Source organism: Rattus rattus, chromosome 17, assembly GCF_011064425.1.
Source record: "Rattus rattus isolate New Zealand chromosome 17, Rrattus_CSIRO_v1, whole genome shotgun sequence".
Lineage (NCBI taxonomy): Eukaryota > Metazoa > Chordata > Mammalia > Rodentia > Muridae > Rattus > Rattus rattus.
Genome location: NC_046170.1, coordinates 9,964,916 through 9,979,570, shown reverse-complemented (window position 1 = coordinate 9,979,570; position 14,655 = coordinate 9,964,916). Strand labels below are relative to the sequence as shown.

The following is a 14,655-nucleotide window of genomic DNA, read 5'->3' as shown; positions in this document are numbered from 1 at the left end:
ATTCATGTTAAAAGTCTTGGAAGGATCAGGAATCCAAGGCCCATACCTAAACATAATAAAAGCAATATACAGCAAATATAAAGCCAACATCAGACTAAATAGAGAGGAACTTGAAGCAATCCCACTAAAATCAGGGACTAGACGAGGCTGCCCATTCTCTTTCCCTACTTATTCAATATAGTACTCGAAGTCCTAGCCAGAGCAATCAGATAACAAAAGGAGGTCAAAGGGATACAAATTGGAAAGAAAGAAATCAAAATATCAATATTTGAAGATGATATGATACTTGTGACCCCAAAAGTTCCACCAGAGACCTCCTAAGCCTGATAAACAACCTCAGCAAAGTGGCTGGATATAAAATTAACTCAAACAAATTAGTAGCCTTCCTCTACTCAAAGGATAAACAGGCTGAGAAAGAAATTAGGGAAATGACACTCTTCACAATAATCACAAACAACATAAAATATCACCATGTGACTCTAACCAAGCAAGTGAAAGATTTGTATGACAAGTACTTCAAGTTCTAAAGAAAGAAATTGAAAATCTCAGAAGTTGGACAATCTCCCATGCTCATGGACTGACAGGATTAATATAGTAAAAATGACCATTTTTCCTAAGGCAATGTACAGATTCAATGAAATTCCCATAAAAATTTCAACTCAGTTCTTCAAAGACTTAGAGCAATTTGCAAATTCATCTGGAATAAAAAAAAATAAACCCAGGATATCGAAAACTATACTCAACAATAAAAGAAATTCTGTGAGAATCACTATCCCTGAACTCAAGCTGCATTACAGAGCAATAGTGACAAAAAAAAAAAAAAAAAAAAAAAAACCTCTTAAGATATTGGTACAGCAAGTCTACAGGCAGGTAGATCAATGGAATAGAATTGAAGGCTCAAAAATGACCCCACACCTATAGTCACTTCATCTTTGACAAAGGAGCTAAAACCATCCAGTGGAAAAAAGATAGCATTTTCAACACATGGTACTAGTTCAACTGGATGTTAGCATGTAGAAGAGTGCAAATTGATGCATTCTTATCATCCTTTACAAAGCTCAAGTACAAATGGATAAAGAACCTCCACATAAAACCAGATACACTTAAAAAAATAGAAGAAACAGTGGGGAAGAGCCTTGAATACATGGGCATTGGGGAAAATATCCTGAACATAACATCAATTGCTTGTGCTCTAAGATCAAGAATGGACAAATCGGACATCATAAAATTGCAAAGCTTCTGTAAGGCAAAGGACACTGTTATTAGGACAAAACGGCAACTAATAGAATCATACATCTGATATAGAGCTAATATCCAATATACACAAAGAACTCAGGAAGTTACACTCCAGAGAGTCAAATAACGCTATTAAAAATGGTTACAGAGCTAAACAAAGAATTCTCAGCTGAGGAATATCGAATGGCTGAGAAGTACCTAAAGAAATGTTCAACATCCTTAGTCATCAGGGAAATGTAAATTAAAACAACCTTGAGATTCCACCTCACACCTGACACATTAGTCAGAATGGCTAAGATAAAAAAACTCAGTTAACAACAGATGCTGGTGAGGATGTGAAAAAAGAAGAAAACTCCTACATTGTTGGTGGGATTGCAAGCTGGTACAACCACTCTGGAAATCAGTATAGAGGTTCCCCAGAACATTGGATATAGTACTATCTGAGGACCCAACTATATCACTCCTGGGCATATACTCAAATGATTCTCCAACATATAACAAGGACACATGTTCCACCATGTTTATGGCAGCCTTATTTATAGTATCCAGAAGCTGGAAAGAACTCAGGTGCCCTTTAACAGAGTAATGGATTCAGAAAATGTGGTACATCTACACAATCAGCTACCAAAAACAATGACATCATGAAATTCATAGGCAAATGGATCGAACTAGAAAATGTCCTGAGTGAAGTAACCTAATCATAAAAAACAAAAACAAAAACAAACAAACAAACAAACAAAAATTCACGTATTTAAATTATATATTTATTAAGATAAAGGCAATAAGATAAATGATTAAATAATGTAATTCTTTATCTGAAAATAAAGGCTATTTTCTATTCTATAAATGAGTAAAATTGAGAGAAATAAGGACTTAGTACTCCTGAAATAATAAAAACAATATAAAATATTCATATGCATTGGATATAATAGCATTGTTGTTCTTCAAAAATTAATTTCTACCAACTCTAAATTGTTTTTGAAGTACATCAACAAAATTAAAATGTTAAAAATAGAACTGTGTCATAACATAGTTTTATTACAGCATGAATTATATCTCTAAATCAGTCTTTATATTTAGTAATGCATCAATGCTAACTGTTATATCAGAATTTGATTCAATGCCCTTTATTTGTTGGAGATTTATTGATATATAGTCTAGGCTGGCTTAGAGGCTGCCACAGCCTCCTGACTTTTGAGATTATGGTCATGCACCATTATGTGTTCCTTGACAACTCAAAAACCATTAAGCATCTCCCCCACAAGAACACAATGAACACCCACATATCACCAAGACGTACCATGTTCATAGCAAGGGCAAATATGATCAAGGTCCAGTTTCAGTACAGTGTTCTGAAAACATACAAATAAACTAAAAACAAAATGGAAATAAAAATACATCTTACATAATTACATCTGTATAGGTATCTTTATTAGGCACTCGTGATAAAAATTACCTCATTTTAAAAATAATAATTAGTTAAAACAATTTAAAGGCCAGGTAAAAACATTTCCCTTTGTAAACGCACAGAACCTGTCTTCAGACAGTAAACTGGAAGCCCACTCTTTTATATGAACTTTTTGTTTCCATTTTAAAAATCTTTTCTTGCAAAAAAGATCAAATCATATTTATACATTTGTTAGAATTTTTACTATTACATATATATATATCAAATATATAAAATCAATATATATATATATGATTTAATAAGTTTGAATACTTGAGGTATTATAGAAATGACTTCATTGTCAGGACTAGAATATTGAGAGTCAATTGAAATTTTCTACAATGGTATATATGTTTGGTTTCTTTTGGGTGGCCATAGTGTTCCATCGAGCTCTATAAACTGTAACTAGATATCTTATAGATGAAACTAATGGATGTCTTGTTCTGTTGTGAAAGGACATATGGTGTTCAAACAGAGAATAGAAGACACCACAACTGATCACATTCAAATCCTTCCACACTCATTGAACCCATCTTTTCGAGAGGCCTAACCTAATGCTAAACATTCTTCTCTAGGAGTTTATTAAAGGTGACCCACTAACTTGATTGGGGTACTCTCACTTGTCTACGTGAACCTAACCACAGCCCATGTTCTTCTCAATAAACTCCTTTATCCTCCTAGTACTGAGCATTCTGGTGACTAATAAACACAGTTAAATGTGTGAAATGGGTACTGGATCTTTCTTAGTGGCACAGGATTTTGTTGCACAAGCTGAGGGTCTTGGTTTAATCTCCAGAACCCATTTAAATAAAGGGAAGTAGAGACAGGAGACTTGTTCAGCAATCCATGAGGCATCTACCCTGAAGTACGTGGGTACCATGAAGAAATAACTAGAGAACCTTTGCCTCAACAAGGAGAAAGGGGAGAACTGACTACTGAAAATCATAACTTAGACATCCACACACATATTATGTACATACACACATTCACTATCCATAGAGTATTAATAACAAAGATTAGCATACAGAAACAGATGCACACCCTATATAAGAGAGAGAAATAGTAACACCAAGGATAATTCAACATTAGGACACTAATTATCATAATTAAGCAAAAGAATGAGCTCTATAAAATGAATTATTAGACTAGACTTCAAAGATGTTTTTAAAATTCAAAACCAATACCTAGGAGAAACTATTAGTACAGTAATAATTATTTTCCTAAGATAATAAATATGGATGTTAGGAAAGGACATATTGAAACACAGGCATTATTAATAATAGTGAGCACTAGATTAGAAGCAATCTCATTAATGCTACGAGTCAAGATGAGAAAAGATAATACAATCACAGATATTGAACTGCATTCTAATTGTGCTCTTCCACAAAAACAATAGAAGGCAACAAAATAAGAAATAATTTCTCAATGTGGGAAGTGTGATTGCTAAAATCTGCAAATTACATGATTTTTTTTCTTTTCTTTTACCTGAAAAATGAAAAATAACTAGAATGTTCAATACTAACCCTGGTAAGAAAATTAGCATAAATCAATAACTTTTTTATTTGCTATCACAGAAGAGGATAGGAAAATGTATTGATAACATTTAGAACAGCTGTGATCAAAACAATGGGAGGCAGTTCCTGATATAAACCTTTCATAACCACAGATCAAATCTGGAACTGTGGGATGCTGTAGAGATAGAAAGAGGTAAGGTGTTCCAGGTGTTTGGAACAAAGATGCCCACCCTGAAGCTGGGCCGAGGCTGTGACACGTAATGTGGGACAAATACTTTTTCCACAGAGTTTTGGGCATGACAAATAAGAAACAAAAATTAGAAGAATAAAAAAAAAAAAAAAAAAAACTTCATACTGCTGATTCCTAAGATCTGACATCCCCACATCAAAAAAGAGAAATGTAAGGGTTTGGAGTGGACACTGTATATTAAATGATAAATGAAGGCATATTTGCATAATTCATGAATGGCTTGTTCACCAAGTGTTTAGTTTCGGTTTAAACTGCCTTTCCATGGAATTGAAAATTATACACAAAATAAATAATTGCCTGAAAATTTTAGATTGTGTGACTCGACCAAAAATGAGAAACTGGTACGGTGGATTACTATTTTCAAAATGTCAATGGTTATCACTAGATTGAAGAATAAAACTTTCAAATCTGTATCTTTATTTTGGAAATATTGGAGGAAAAAAGTATTTCCAGCTTGTATTTATTCAGGATTTCTCCTTGGAATGACTATGGGAAACCAAAAAAAAAAAAAAAAAAAAAACTGGGGGGAGTCACTAGGAGTTTTCAGAGTCGGAAAGTCACTTCAAGCTAAGACAGATAAAAATAAAGTAAATGGTGGTAACATGTGGAAGATTAGCCATAAAGGACTTAGGCCTTGCTCAGAATTACAGTTATCTCTGAAAAGTTGTTTGAACTGATACTATAACTGGAAAAAAAATTCTGACAACACCTCAGAAAGGATTTTCATAGAGAGATTAACTGTATTGTATTATGAAACTGAGATATATCCAGAGAGTATAGAAAAGTTTAGAGATTTTAAGTTTTATTGAAAATAAGTTCTTCAAAATTTAACACTAAGTCTGCTGAAAGGCATGTAGTTTGAAAACCAGTATTTATTCATTTGTTATTAAGGTGACTGTAAGGAGAAATTTAATATGTTATCCACTTCAATTCTTCATTTGCTTAACCGAGTGACAAGAATGGTAATCCTATATCAATTAATTCAGGGCACATCACTAGGACAATTAGCTGCGTATGTAGCAAAGGACTGCCTTATCTGGCATCAATGGGAAGGAAGCCCCTTGGTCCTGTGAAGGCTTGAGAAGGCCCAAGCATAGGAGAATGCTAGAGCACTGGGGTGGAGTGTGTGTGTGTGTGGGGGGGGGAGCACACTCATCGAAACAGGGGGGACAAGGGAGGAAATAGGGGCTCTGTCGAGGGGAAAGTGGGAGAGGGGACAACATTGGAGATGTAAATAAATAAAATAACCAATATAAACATATATAAAAAAGAATGTAAATGCACAGAAGTTTACATTTTTTAATATATTAATTGCTTTTCTTTTTTGCTTTGATAGACTAACTGGTAAAAACAATTTAAAAGTGGAAGTGTTTATTTTGGTTCAGGATTTGAAGGGATACAGTCTACCATAATTGAGCAAGTTTGGCAACAAGAGTATAATGGAAAACATTAAGATAAATGTTAGTACTTGATTCATGTTTTCCCTTTCTTTCTTTTTTTGTTTCAGACCCAGATGCCAGCACGTGCAATGATGACATGCTTATTCTTTGTGGGTCTTTAGAAATGCAACAAAATGTATGAAGAACTACGTCTTCTATGTGGTTCTAGATTGAATCAAATTGACAGGATTAACATTCAGGATATTTAACACAAGAGGCTTGCAAGGAATTGTTTACCAGTCTATCATTAAGTTTCCTGTGGCTTGGAAATGTTCATTTCTGAGCCATAGGCACCCTTCTTTTTTTCATCTCCTCTCTTTTATCCCCACCTTCAGGGTTCATTACTGCATTCCTGAAGAGAAGGGAAGGCAGTAGTATGCTGTTGTCTTGTTTTTCTAAATACTTGACATTTTAAGCACAGCAGACAGGCTGTGTAAGGTAGGAATCCAAAACATGGAGCATGGATTATTAAGTAGCTTTCTTACATGATTAAAACTAATGTTCACTTTGGTCCCGCACTTGACATGCTATCATAAAGACTAGTTTCCTGTTAAGAAAACAGTCATTGGTCAGTCACAAATATTTCTCCCTTCGCTTGATGTGTTTTGTGTTTTATTCTCCCACATTGTTCATAAACATTCCATATTTTTCTTCTCTAAATTTAGAGATGTGCTTTCATTTCTCGCAATATAATTGTACATATCCAATGTCTCTTCTTTGAGTTCCTTTTCAAGAAATCAGAATGGTATTATGATTGAAGCCCATATTTTTAATGTGTTAATAATTTTCTTTTGATTTCTTTGGTGAGCAGTGTTCTGCTAGACCAAAAAAAACTACATGTGTTCATACACACACACACACACACACACACACACACACACACACACACACACAAATACATACACATGCATATGTAATCTGTAAGTAACCAAAAGTTTGAATTATGTGCATAAAAGTAGAATACTGCACCAAGTCAAAGAAAATAGTTTCATTAAAATCATATAAGAAAATTAACCAAATTCAAAGAAAGATATTCATGCAGGACAAGAAATCTACAGACTACCAAATACACAGAACCAAAAAAGATATTTATTACCTACCACAAAATATATTTAAAACATAAAAACACATGACCAATAGTTTAAAAGACAGGGAAAAAAGATGAAGTCACTTATAAATGTGCGTAAATGAGAATTATCATGATTTATTTAATAAAACCATTTTAAGCCAGAAAGGCCTGGAAAGATGTATTTCACACTATGAGAGAACACAGGTGCTGAGCCAGACTTTTATAACTAGAAAAACTGTCTCTGATAACTGAAGACTGAATTAAAATTTTCCCCTCATAGAAAGGAACTGCAAAATAACCACGGGTGGGTAAAGAAAGTATCTTCATGAAGAATGACAAGATCATAATTACAGATGTTATGGGGGAAACGAAAATATGAGTGGAAGCTTTAAGGGGAGGTAATGTAGGCATGAGGTAGGCAGAAACAAACCTATTTTATAATATTCCTAAAAGTTAATTTGGGATTCTCCTACATAATTGCAACTTCTCCAAATCATAGGCTATTAAAATAATTAACTCGAGTATGAAATGGCCCTTATTAAATTTTTGGTCATGTGTGTTCCTGTGAATCCTTAAAATCATACAGGATATGGGCATTGCTCTTGGCTATTTATGAATATTGATGGTAGGATCCTCTTGTTTATAATACCATATACTTTGATCCCAAGAACTGGGGCCATCAAGGTAATTCTAACTTGAAGTTTGTTTTGTTATTTTCAGTTTGTTTGATTATGTGTTTTTGTTTTGTTATCAGTGGTAATAACTTTTTTCATGTTTAAGGATGCTTTGAAATATTCTCATGGAGAAATCCCATAAATAGTTTTATCCAAATGTGAACACTTAAAACTAGAGTGTTGACCAGTTTAGCAAGATGGGCCCCTTGCTGCATTAGAGAATTATATGCTATAGAGAGAACCAATAGCTTCCTAATTGGACAGAAATGAGCTATAAGAGGGAACACATGCCTGGTACCATTTGATTATGAACCCTTGATAGGATATACTGCAAAAGTACTATCATAATTTCTTCTAAATATGCAATGCTGTACCATAAAATTCTCATGTCTCATCAGAAAAGCTTTATTATGCAGTGAAAAACAGAGCGTGTGTGTGTGTGTGTGTGTGTGTGTGTGTGTGTGTGTGTGTGTGTATGTGTGTGCGCACGCTCGCATATGTGGTCGAACAATAGACATTGCCAAAAATGAGACACCTATATCACACTTGCTCTCTATCATGGTCAGAGAATATTATGCTAAAGTTGCAGAAAGACTACTTTGCAATAATATCTTCTGAAGAAGACTGTTCAACCTATAAATTTATGCCTGCTATGGTTGCAGAAACAAGGCTAAGCCAGACAACACTTTTTATGAAGACTGATACAGCCTACAAGCACTCTACCACTACTAGATGAGGAGATTGCAACTCAGTAGAAGAGGAAGTCTGTTTTCTTCTATGGTATGACTCCTGGCAAGTTACCCATACCTCAGTGGATGGCTCTCTATTTTCATGTGCACAGGCAGCATTAATTAGACTTGATGAGGTTATTTAAAAGGGCGAAAAGTAAGAAGTAGGAACTATGCATTTAGGAAGGGGATATTGAGACAAAATGAAGGATGGGATTGAATAGGAGAGTACAGCAGAATATATTTTCCACATACTGCATTTACATATAAAGTTACTAAAGAGTATGTGTGTACATGCACATGAAGGACCGGTGTGTGTGTGTGTGTGTGTGTGTGTGTGTGTGTGTGTGTGTGTGGCCTAGGTGTGCAGTTTTCAGCACTAGATTCGTTTGTGTATTTGTTAAATTTCTTTATAATGACAAAATTAGGCAACAACTCCTGTCTTAAAAAAATTCTTTTTATTGTGATACACATCTGTATGTATATGCCCTGTGTGCAAATACATACTAATAAATATAGATTGGTATGTACAAAAGATATAGATAAGGAGTTAATATTGACCTACATGCAAACTTTATAATGAAAACATTTTTACTAGAACAAGCTTTTAGTACAGTTTCTGATATATTTGTTGAATATCTACTATTTTCAGGCTCTGCATCCAGCACCACAGTACAAGTATAAAGAAGACACTGATAAGCAAGGAACTGTGACAATGTGGGATTAAGTTCTGGGACACAAACAAGGAAACCAAGCATGCATACTAAGGCTGTTAAACTTGTTTACAAAGAGTACTTTCCCTTTATCTCCTAGCATTGTGTCATAATGAAATTCTACACTTATGTACAAAAATCTTCTCTGAATTAGCCACAGGCAAACACTCCATTGTACAAAAAAACTTCTCCACTCAACTTTCTTATTTTTAATGATTTCATATTTTGAAAACTAATGGATAAGTTTAAAGGATAAAGGAGTTTGTATACAAAAATTTAGTTACCTGAAAGTCATTATCAATCTTAGAGCTATATAAATTACTTTAGAAGAAATTAGTTGAGTATTAATGGAGGATGTGTCAATGATATTTAAAGTAGATAGCTTGTCCCTTGTAATAATTACTCTAGATTCCTAAAGTCATACTGTAATTCCCTCAAGTTACCATAACATAATTCAGACTTCTTCTATAAGATCAATTAACCAGTTCTCTGAAATAATCTTAGAAAATAATGATTATTTGGTTCATTGCTCAAACTAGGAAGTTGTGAGGCATTTTAAAAGTGTTGAATTGATTAAAACTACTTAGTCTAAGTACATAATGGCTGCATTGCAATAACTTGCATTGCCTTCCTTCTTAAAATGTATACTGTTATTAGTTATAAGTACAAATAAAAATAAACCAACCATTTTTCTTCCTATCTGATATAGTCTTGCTTTACATAAAGCATAAAAACATAGTTCTTTGTTAACCACTCCTTAGTTAACGTGTAGAGTCGCAAAGAAATATTTAATGTAAGCTATATGTTCATGAAATACAAATCTGGTTCTATACCTGACTATATATTTTATTAAATTTTCTGTCTTCTAAGCATCTTTACAGAAAACCAACCATTGATTTTATTATTCTCTTTGATCATGGTTCTACATTTTATTTTTTGATCATTATTTTTGTTTCCTGCCTACTTCTATTTATCTAACACCATGCTGTTTTTCTCATACTCATTAAAGGTTGATGCTTTCTAAAGGAATATATATATATTTGACCCTGCTTTCTTAGTGTTTCATTCCTGTGTCTCTTCTTTCTCTGCTGTCATTTTCCCATTTTATATACTGAAATTCTATTTGTAGTGAGCAATATTTAAAATGACAGTATTTAAAACACTTCGGTGACATACATAGTATTAAACAAAACAGCTAGCTGGGCCTTCTGTTTTCCTCTTCCCCTCTTCCCCTCCCCCTTCTCCGTAGCACATAGGGCTTCTTGATTAACTCAATATTCACTTATTCAGCTAGTCTAGGATACCATCTTGAAACGTGGCTTCCATATTCCCATAATTCAGATGATGTTGTTATAGCTGTGCCATATTTTCATGGTTTCTGGAGATCTGAATTCAAGTCTATGGTGGTTGGGATGAAAATAGGCCCCATAATGTAGTGTATTTGAACGATTGATTCCAAGGTGACAAACTGTTTAGAACTACTTAAGTGATGCATCCCTATTGGAAGAAGCGAGGCTCTGGGAATGAGATTTTGGGTTTTAAATGCTTAGTCTAGCCTTCTCTGGCCCCAACTTACAGGTAAATGTAAGCACTCAGCAACTGTTCTAGTGCTGTGCCTGCTTGCCTGCCCCCATTACAGACTCCACTACGGACTCATCCTTTCAAATTGTAAGCAAAACCCCAATTAAATGCTTACTTTTATAATTTGCCTTGAAAATAGTGTATCATAACAATAGAACAGTAGAGAGAAGACACAAATTTTTATGTTTAGATGACATAGAATTTGTGGCATTTTCTGACCCTTAATGATTATAATGTTCATTATTCAAATATTTAGAAGTTAAGGCACTAAGACTAAAGTTATTTTAAGCTTTATACCTATTCCGAGACCAGCCTGGGCTATATGATATACATCAGACACTTTTTAAAAAGCAGAGGGAAAAAAAAAGACATTGATTTCATGGGAAAACAATCATCTGTCAAGTACTTTACCAAATGCTCTATGTTATCCTTATTCTGTAATAGATTATTTCGTTTTATGGAGGTTAACAGAGGTGAGAGTTCAAGAAGTGGGGATTGGTGACCTTCAAATGAAAAAAAAAACTGCATGTATATGTGTGTGTCCTTACATTTTGGCATTAATTTACCGTTTTTAAATAAGTCATAAAAGCCAAAACTAATCTTTAATTAAAGTTTTATCCTAGGTTCAATTTTGTCAAGCTATAAAGGCACTCATGTTAAAATTGCTAAATGATCTGCTACCTAATGTAAAACAACGAACATTTATCAAAAAAGGCACCTGTACTGCTTTTTATCTCTGGTATAAGTTAGGAGGAACAAGGCACTTCTATGGAGAAGTGATGAAAGAAAGGATTTTTTTTTTTTAATTTTGGTGACCACATTTGTGGTGACATGATTTCCTATGAACATCAGATATAAAGTGAGTCTGTATAGTCCTAATGTTTCCATGTCTCTCCACTGAATTCACTAAGTCAATGTGAATCCGAAGAAGAAAAAAAGAAAGAAATAGAACTCAGAAGGACATCCCCAAGGAAAGGCATGAGAAATTTTTATGCTGTAGAGAGTACCAGACAGACACCTGAGTGTTAGGGCTCCTGAATGTCAGGAAAATCTCATTTTTTTTTTTTAAAAAAAGAAATTTTGTTCTCTTCCAAGAATTCTACAGTGTCTCCTCGAAGTTTAAGTACAGATACAGAAGTCAAGGATGCGCCAAAAAGAAGCATATCAAAATGTTGACATCCAGGCTGCAAAGCACAGATTTCTTCATGCAGCAGCCTTGTAGATGTAAGAAACAGAAGAAAGATAGACCCAGTGTCTTGTTACAGCTTATAGACAATGCCCTGCTCAATACAGAGCACAGAATCTGTCTTCAAAATTATTTCAGCCAGCAGTGAACTGAACCTTGCTCAACCTACCACAAACTCAACTTTCATTGTAAAAAGCACATAAATTGAAGTTAACTTCAATAGTAGAAGTCACAAAGCAGAGGAAGCCTACACCTTAATATAGAACATTATAAATATTTTAGTCTTCTCTTTTCTACACCTACTTTCTCATGTAATAATAAAGTGCATCATTTTACACATACATCACTAGCATGTCAGACAAAAATTAGATAAAATTCACTCAAATTCCAAAACATGGTAATAGAGAGATGTCAGGACTATACCACTGGAATTTCACAGTACAAGTGGAAAATAAATGATCCATGAGATATTGGGTACCATGCATGAACAGAGAGGAACATTTGAGATAGAGTTAAAAAGGAGTACATTAAAACTGAAGACATGTGACACCAGAAATGAAAATGTCTTTGAGTGACTGAGCATCACTTCAACACAGGAGAAGATGGGGCATTGGATTACTCTTGTACTATACTGTAGCACATCATAAAGTAAACAGCGTCAAACAAGGCATTTATTATTTCGAGGTCTCTTTTCAACTTACATATGTGTTTTGCTTGGAGATTCACATGGACAATGTCAAAGGCTCCGCCTTAGCAATGAGTGACTACCAAGTACACTCAGGTTGATCACATTCTCCTTTCCTTAAAACTAGAGGATTGATGAAAGTTTGCCTCTTCAAAGTCTGCCTTGGGAATGGGTGAAGGAAAGAGCTAGAGAGATTTAGAAAAAAGGGATTCTGACAGAATGGTTATTGCAGACTTACTTATCACCATATTACTAATGGTTAGATATAAGTCCTGATGGCATAATTTTTTGCAGTCTCCTTTTAAACATTCAACTTCTCCTCTTGGCCACCCCCACCAAAGATAGTGGAAGAGAAAAGCTATTAGGATGTGGGAGAAGTGGATCTGTTTAGCAATAGTTCTTTGGGGTTGGGCTCGATCTTCTAGGCAGCAATTCAGTCTCTTAGCAAACACCAAATATGACTCAGCAGCTGCAGACCAGTCTTCTGGATAGGCAAACACCAGGCACAAACCAATAGCTTCACTCCAGTTCAGATAGGCAGATACCATCATGAATCAACAGCTTTAGTCAAGTCCTGTAGGCAGGCAGACACCATGCAGGAACCAGAAGCTTTAGTTCCATCCTGAAGAAATTGCAAGGTAGAGCTAACCAAATCAATGTTGATGTTCATCTCTCACTGTCTGTGGGTCACTCCTTCATTATGTGTCCTTCCATGTGTTTGCTATATCAAAGTGTCCTTTCACTTGAGTCTGTTTTGGGAAAACATTCTTGCACATGTCTGCTCCAGCAAAAAAATCATTTCACCTGTGTGCCCCAGCAAAACACCATTTGACATAAATGACTTTCAAACAAGCCAGAAATTACCACTTCATAATACACTTTTGCTCAAGGCCTAGGGAATGAGAATTAGATGAGAGTGGGACAATCAAAAGAAGGAATTTTTGCACTGTGCCTCAATGTTGTACCTGATTAATGAGCAAATGTGAAGGCAGGTTAAAATAAATCCAAATTGAAAATGAGAAGAATATTTCACTATCCAATATGCACTATTAGATTATATAGACAAGATAAACATAAAACTCCCAGATGAGAGGCAAGAGGAAGGATCCATAGAAATCCGTGAGGAGATAAGAGCCAACGTTTTAAAATTCTGGTAGAGTTGGAAAGCAAACATAGCAGCCTCTAAAACCTCAGCAAAGATTATTCAAGATGAACACAAAGATAAAGAAAGCTAGTTACATTATCGGTACTAGACTAGGGGAAATTATCAAATAAAGATACAGATAACATTGAAATTGGCCAGAGGGTGAGAAATGACATTTTAATCAGTGACACTGTGATTATGTATGAAGAGTTGTGTACTCATCAGCAGAGAGAATGTAGGACAGAAGACAACAGAGGAAAACTTTCAAAGCCCTGAATAACTAAAATCATTGGGATCTAGAATCCTGCAGACAAGGAAAATATGCTTCAGACCTGCAAGGGAAATAAAGACATAGTGAGACTCACCAAAGCCATGAGACTTTGTCTTGAACTATAATAAATGAAAACCATCATTATTCTTAAGGAAGATGCTATCGGAATTTAACCCTATGATGTAGTACACATTTAGGAACATCAGACAGGAGAAAGACATTACTAAATGTAGAAGCAATTTCTGTATATTTAAACATTATTCAGTGCTCATGGATATAAAACAAAAGAAATGACTGCCCCTAGAGGCATTGCTGGTGGAGCTTTTGTGTCACATGTGTGTCAACAGGTGGCAGAGAGAAGTTTTGTCTACTATGCTCAGTGTTGTGACCTATGAACATCAGAATGATTAGTATCTAGCATTCCATGAAAATAGTACTGGGGCATCTCTGATTGTGGAGTTTGCATGTGATTGGGTCCCAAGGATATGACCATAGGAAAACCTGTTCTGCTTCTTGTCTATAGAAAGGTGATGAAGACAAGGGAGAGATTCTCTACCTTCCCTGTCCAGGCAGGAGTGTTGGGAAACTCTGTTACTTAAGGTTACAATCTGCTATGTGAGCGTAGCTCCTCGGAGCTCATTACAAAGTGGAGCACTCTTTTGTCCAGCAGGACTTCTCATTCTCTGACATTGTCTCGGGAGCCTTGTGAATGCTACAC

General features: G+C 34.9%; 1 non-coding gene across 1 annotated transcript; it reads left to right on the top strand.

The window, feature by feature from the left end:
• Positions 1-14,230: 14,230 nt before the first annotated feature.
• Positions 14,231-14,359, top strand: LOC116886739. The gene has a single exon (XR_004386147.1). It is a non-coding gene; the product is annotated as a small nucleolar RNA SNORA17 (small nucleolar RNA).
• Positions 14,360-14,655: the final 296 nt, after the last annotated feature.